At 37.1% G+C, this 7,551-nt stretch overlaps 1 pseudogene; it reads left to right on the forward strand.

Annotated features, from left to right (window-relative positions):
- Window positions 1–1,245: 1,245 nt before the first annotated feature.
- On the forward strand, window positions 1,246–3,006 carry LOC103696201 (annotated as a pseudogene).
- Window positions 3,007–7,551: the final 4,545 nt, after the last annotated feature.

A 7,551-nucleotide genomic window follows, 5' to 3' on the forward strand; every position in this document is an offset into this window, starting at 1 on the left:
CGGACCGGAGCCTCAGGTCAGACTTGGGCTCTGAGGCATAGTCCTGCAATATACTGTGTTGAACCAGGGTTCAAATAGTTAGAGGGCAAGGGGTGGCCAAATTTTGTCTCACCAGCCCAACCAATACAGTTTGGATTGGAAAAAGATTGGGTCCACACACTGTGTGGCCACTGTTCACCTTTTGGGTACTTATGGGAAGAATTGTTCGGATCTAAGACCAGCCAGTTTTGAGATCAGCAACTCAAACAATATTGACTTGAGGTCTATAAATATGGACAATCTGGATCTTTGCTAAAAGATTTTAAAATCGGGGGGGTTTTGGCTTATAGTTGTGTTCAGTCAAGAACAAGTCAATATTGGGTTGGGTCGCAATTGATCAAATTACAGCCTTGTTAAATAATATACCCTTGTTGTCTAATTTGTATGCAATGTTCAATGGTTAGGCTATAGACGCTGAAAACCGAACTGGTGAGGGTTGGCGAACCAAAACCAGGGTTCGATTTTAATGGTATAATACTGTTTCTAAAATTTAAGTTCAAATATGGTAGAAAAGTTTAATTATTACCATCAACTTCAACTTTTGGGGCTTATTTGGATATCCCTACAGAACTAAACTAAAAAATTTGTATGATCCATAAATTGGGCCGTCCATTTAAACATGGCTATGTAATAACCAAACACCATGCATTCCAAATCCTGTAGGAAGAAAACAAAATCTCTATGGTTTTTTTTTTGTAGAACACGAGAACAATTTTCCATTTCATTTTGTTTTGTTTGGTAGGGAAGACAAGACCCAGTAAAGTCCATCATCAAAGTTAAACATTGGGGATGCAAAACTGGTGTGGCCACTTGAAGTCGCCGGGTTTAACCAGCTCTTCTTAGCTCATGTATATATTTGGTAGTGGCGGCATTTCCATACTTCTTGGGCATCTTGAAATTTCTAGGCAGCCTTATTCTACCAGGGCCATTGGAGGGTGCCAGCAGAATTATATAGATCCTCTTTTGATGCTGTAGATTCCTTGCAGACAAAGGAAAGACAGCACTGATACCTAGAGTCTAACATTTGTAGCGTTCAACAATGTAAATTATGTGCCTTGCAACCTAAGGTAGCATATAGTTTAAACTGCTACTTAACCCTTAAGTAATGAAGCAGAGCTTCCACAATTTAGGAGCTTGCCAGTATTATTTAAAGGGAGGATGTTCCTTCCTGTGTCTTGGAAATATAGTTTAGCTGCTAGTAGCTACTATGACTCATCCGGGGCAAGAAGACCATATCAAAGCAGAGTGTTTGAAGAATTCTTTTACTTAATGAAGATGAGGCTTTTGACCGTAGCATTATTTTTTGTAGTTCTTTTCCTTGGATAGCAAGAAGGGTCCACTATAAATTCCGTCTCCTAGTTGGAACACTCTATCCAAGTACTTGCACCAAACCCATCCATCCTTCAGTATGAAGCTTAGCACCTCCCTAGATGGCAACAGCAGCAGCCGGTGCCGGAGCTTATTCAGACTACGATCGAGCAAAAGAGCTAAAGGAGTTCGACGACACGAAAGCCGGCGTCAAAGGCCTCGTCGAGTCTGGTGTGGCCAAGATTCCAAGGATCGCCCAGAGCCGTGCAGTGGCGCGCCGACTGCTCTCCAGGTCCCGGTCATAGACCTCCGAGCCATGGATGATGCCTCTCGACGGAAGGAAATCGTCGAGGAGGTCTGCGAGGCTTCGAAGACGTGGGGATTCTTTCAGGTGGTGAACCATGGGATCCCGGCTGGTTTCTTAGAAGACATGCTTGAAGGTGCAAGAAGGTTCCACGAGCAGGAGAAGGAGGAGAGGGCAAAATTCTACACTCGTGAACCTATGAAGAAGGTGAGATATACCAGCAATTTTGACCTCTTCAAATCGCTCTCTGCCAACTGGAGGGATACGCTATCCTGTTTCTTCGACGATATGCTGGATACTAGCGATATACCGTCGGTTTGCAGGCAAGCATTGGATATCAGGGTGATGTATTAGGTGAGATGTAGAATATTTAACCGGAACATAACTATTTTATTGATAAGTATAACTTAGCTCAATCGACTAACCTGAACTTGCTTCTTATATTGTCACCTGAAATATTTGAAATTTTGTCCAATCATTATAATCAAGTAAAACTTCTCTCAACTTTTATTACAGAGAGGCCATGTTGAATTACAGAAAGCAGATACTTGATGCAGCGGATGCTGTGAGTCAACTGCTATCAGAGGCTCTTGGACTGAGCCCAGACTTCTAAAAAACATTGACTATAACAGAGGACAGCTCCTGAATACCCACTACTATCCACCATGCCCAGAGCCAGAGCCGACCTTCAAGTCCTTCATCAGAACAATTGGGTTGATGTATCTCCCGTTCATGGTGCTCTTGTAGTGAATATTGGTGATTTCCTTCAGGTAGGTGTACACTTTCTTTTGGTTAGCTTCAGGTATGGACTTCTGTTGAGTTGAAACTTGCATGCTATCCTTGGTCAACACTCACTGCTTGCTGCCATTTTACATTGCGTAGCTCGTTAGCAACACTGTTCCTTTATCCAAGCATTGATGAACAGAAGCTTTATGGCCCCATCAAGGAGTTGTTATCTGATGAGAATGCTCCAAAATACAGGGAACTTCTTGTGCAGGACTATATCAAACACTACCTTTCCAAGGGACTTACAGGGGAGTCTGTCTTGGATCACTTCAAGCTGGGATGCAAGAACTAGAGACTGATATTATTGTGCCAATTATGAGGTTGATTCCTGGGACGTAGGTGTGATGTTGTGTGAGCTTCTGAAATAAACTTCGAGTGTTTGCCGGACTGTGTATTTTGTATGCTAGATAGCAAGTTTTTTATGTTTCTAATAAATTCCTCTAGAGTATTATGTATATTTCAAGCTAGCTAATAAGTGGATGCCTTGATGGTTCTCTTTTGTACTCTGTAAGGCCATTATGAATTGCTTTCCCCTCTCTTCTAGCTCTTAATTTAGGGGCCTGGCTTGACTTCGGATGATAGAGAAGATACGTTTTTATAAGCAAAAATTGAAGATTTATTGAAGGTTTTCTTGTATTTTGTTTAATGTTAAATATAAAAATGTGCTCTAAAACAATAGTCAATCTTCTTTCCTGCTGTATGAGCCACAACACTGAGATGTCTCTGCCACTTCAAAATTTTTGGTCTTTCGAAAGATTTAACTGCTATTTTGAAAGCTGATGTGGTTTCAATAATTCATATCAACTGACATAAATTGATGTCGACTCATCTCAGTATTTTTGTCCTGCTGAGATGGCTGATGTCAGTTGAGCATTTTGCTCCCTCTTTTTTTTTTCTGCCTCAAAAAAAAAAGAGAAAAAGAAAAAAGAGAGTAGTTGATAACTAGTGGAAACCTTTTGGACAACTTAAGAACTGCAGTAAGGGCTTCAATTTTTAATCATCCAAGATAAATTAACTTATGGGGTGTCAGAAATGAACCTGACGCTCTAGTTTTCGGGAGGATTTGATCAAAATTACGACCTAATCACCTTGATGATTTGATTCCAATAGCAGTTACGAAAACAAAGTAAACATTAGAAACTAATTAATAAGATTAACAGGTTAAGAGATAAAGGAGTAGGTTAGAGCTTCTAATGCCATGTAAGAGGCAGATGCATGTAAGCATAGAAGATGCAGCCAATTCACTGATGACATCTTGTATATCTAGGAAAAGAATAGTTTTCCCTTGGAAGGTTTGTGAGTCAGGAAGGATGAGCCTAGAAGAGTTTCATAAGGACACCAGGCACAAAAAAGAAAAGAAAAAGAAAAAACTAAGGCAATGTTTGGTTAAGAAATCAAGAAGACATACTAGATAATTTTGAGAAAATGGACATAAACATAGGACAATCTTGCTGGTTGAACTTGTTTATGCTAAATATGGTTGATTCCTTCAAGAGGAAGCTGTCAATAAACTGCTAATATAAAGCCATTGTGGTTGTCTAAATTTTTGTTTTGTATGAATAAAAAAATCCTCATCAAACTGGATTTTTGTCCATCATACGATGAGAAGCTAAATAGCTCATCAGGAATTTAATGCCTATTTTGCTCCCAATGGTCAAGAACAAACCCAACCATTTTGTCCTAGTTTTACCAGTCAAGAGTGCCAAGTTTCTCAGTCCTCAGCCCTGATGTTACCATTTAAGGGTCCCAAATTTATCAGTTTAAGCAAAATTGGGAATCACTATAGCTAGTGTCATGCCCTGAAGTTACGAGTAGTCCTTGGTGTCAAGCTCACTAGTCATTTGCCTAATGTAAGTACCATCATTTCTATCACTACTTCAAATTGCAAAGTGATTAAAAAACAATTGAGATCATGGAAGATTTGCACTCCTCCACTGACATTGGAAACACCAAATATTTCCATTTACAAAAACCAAGAAAGTACTAAATTGTTGTTAGAAGATTCAGATGGAGAGAATCTTCCTAGTCCTCTTCGACACTCTTGTTCGTCCGCCCTATCATATAAAACTAAAGAGCACACAGCATACACTTATCTCAAGCCAGTGCACCAAGACCTACACCCTGATTTCCACCTCCTTGCCTCATCTTTGGAGCCAACTTCAGTACCTAATTCACCTTGGAGTTAGACAAATTCTTGCTCAAGAATTCCAATTTTTGGCACTTCACGCTATGATGATGGACTTCTTCCACACAGCCTCGTCACCACCCTCATTGGCGTTATATAGTATCTATCTTGGTCACAAATGTCCTCGCTGCTCATAGGGATAGAGGTGATTTGAATGGGTTATTTGCAAATAGGATTATAAAGGAACAAAGGTGTCATGGGAATTGAATTTCTCGTGATTCGTCTAATTGAAGATTTGTTTACTCTTCTGAAAAAAGGAGGGAATTGTGCCTCAATTATAGTGGAATTGGACCTATTCCAGTTCAATCACCCACTGCACAGATCTCCAAGTGCTCCAAACTTTGTCGTTCATCCGCCTACATAGGTCTTAAAGCAATCGGCGGATGATCCAATGATGGATTCATGTGAAGAAAGATGAATCCTTCTTTTGCGCCAAAGATATACCCCCGAGCTTTTTTAATTCTCATATGAAGGAAATAGTTATTGCAACGAGCTTGGATCCTCAAGTAAAGATCTACCATCCTAATCATGGTCATTGGTGTATCATGGAACACAATGGCAATGCAACATAGTAATGCGATGGTCGATTAAAAAATATATGTTACCTGAAAGCAAGAGGCAGTTCATCTGGTCTTCTAGGCTCTAGAGCCATCACATAATACAATGTACCCCTCCAATATGCTGCCGACTTAGATCAAAATTATTATTAAAAAACCACCTTCTTTGCTAATCTCTAGTGTAGTACTCGCTCTTCACTTTGGTTTCCTCTTCGTTAAACCTTCGCACCTCCTCAAGCATCTCATCGGCCATTGCCGTAGGGATGGAATGGGTGCAAGCCATTAGCAAAACGAATTGTTCTTCCCTCTCTCGAGTAGGAGGTGTAAAGTCATTAGCAGGAGGTTTAACTAGAAAAATAGTTTAGATAATTATTCTTCTCTAATATATTATGTGTAAGCCAGATTAACTTTACATGCATTAATAAGAAATGGTGTGCAGATTCATCTTCAAGCAATTTTTTAATCTGATTTTTTTTTTAACAACTTGCACCTTTTTTTCAAAAAAAGTTAAATTTAAAAGGAAAAAAAAGAGAGAGTATGTGATCAGAACGTGCGGTTTTTCTATAGAGTGAGGAAAGCAGAAAAAAAGTTTGGATCGCAAATTTATTGTTGTAATTATTCCTCTCTAATATACTCTGGATATATTCAAGAACACATGCACACAGTCGTAGTCCAATATAAAGATCCCTGCAAATATGCTAAAAGAAATATTATAATTATTAACAATTGATTTTATAATTTGTTTTGATAGATATTTTGGATAAAAAGGATGGAAAATGTTTGATTTTATATATTTATTTTGTTGTTGAGAGGTGGGTGAGGTTTGGAGAAAAGAGGCGGAGACTATCACGAGGGGCGGCTAGGTAGAGCCGTGGCTTGAAGCGTAAGTGAGCGCGAAAGATTAAAAAATAGGAAGGGACAAAAGGAGAACTACAAGAGTCATGGATCAGGGAGGGTCGTGGTCAGGTAAATTGATTGAGTCAGGAACATAAAAAGGTACCTTAGGATGAAGTTATTGTGCACATGCTTATAGTACTCGTTTGTTCTATAGAATTCCATTTTTAAAAATATTTTTTTAGAAAACTGATGTCTAGATGCACTAAAAGATTTTTTTTAATATTTGGTTGAATATAAAAAATGACACATTCCATAATGATTTATGTTTAGTTGAGCATCTATTTTTCTGAAAAAATTATATAAAATATCTGTTGTGCCCTTAAAAATAGAAAGATCTTATTCTATTCTATCTAAAAGCTTAAGTACACATTTGGAAAAGAAATTTATCACAATTTTTAGCCGGTGGGAATTAGACTTTTTCACGTCTTACATGAATTTTTCTTTCAAATATAGAATCTTATTTTCATGATAAAACTACTTTTCCATTTTTCTCATTTGAAAACTCGGCATTTTTCTGTTTTTTTGTTGACTATACTTTTTTTCTCTCATCTTCTTGCAAACCAAACGAATCTATAAGAAACCCTTCGCACAAGCATGCAAGGCATTCCATCATAATATGATAAATCAAGCAGTAAAATAAATTTAAATAGCTAAAGTTTAAACTTTAAATTTAAGTAACTACAATCCAAACTTTAATATCTCATAAATCTGACAATATTCAAAAGTTTGATATCAAATTTTAATAAAATTATAATCTAAAATAAAGAAACTAAAACTCTGCTTCTAATAACTTTCTCGAAGCATAACCCCATGCTAGTATAGCTCTCAAAATCAGTAAAAATAGTAAAATACCAAATAATGAGTTAAACGACTTAGTAGGCAATGAATATTTTAATTAGATAAATCAGATAATAAGATAAATGATAATTTTATTCAAAATAAGCATATGAAAGTATGTTAGTTCAAAAATTAAATCTAAATATACAGCAATATCAAAATATCATACACCAAGTTTAAATCTAAATCATATTCTTATCAAAATTTAAGATTTATTTTCAAGAATTCAAGTTTTATGAAACACCAAGTTCATCTCGCTAGGTGTGAATTATGACCATACTTATACTCTATGGCCGGACTAGATAATGAGCTCAAAAATAATCAAAATATTAATATATAACCTTTACTGGCAGAGAATATTGATGTGCCAACATAAAGCCCCCTTGGTAGGGTAATCATGTGCCAACTTATAACTGCCACTAGCAAGCTACCGATGTACCAACATAGAACCCCTACTAGCAAAGTATTGATATATAGTCAAAGCGCGAGTTCAAATCCATCTTGAATGAAAGCTCTTTTTCTTAAAAAAAATATGTTTCATATTCCAAATCGAAAAATATATAAAACAATGCAATATCAAAAATCAATTGAGCATAATTCATATCAAAATCAATATATTTGATCATGAATCATTCCAA

The sequence above is a fragment of the Phoenix dactylifera genome, chromosome 2 (genome assembly GCF_009389715.1).
Source record: "Phoenix dactylifera cultivar Barhee BC4 chromosome 2, palm_55x_up_171113_PBpolish2nd_filt_p, whole genome shotgun sequence".
In the NCBI taxonomy this organism is placed as follows: Eukaryota; Viridiplantae; Streptophyta; class Magnoliopsida; order Arecales; family Arecaceae; genus Phoenix; species Phoenix dactylifera.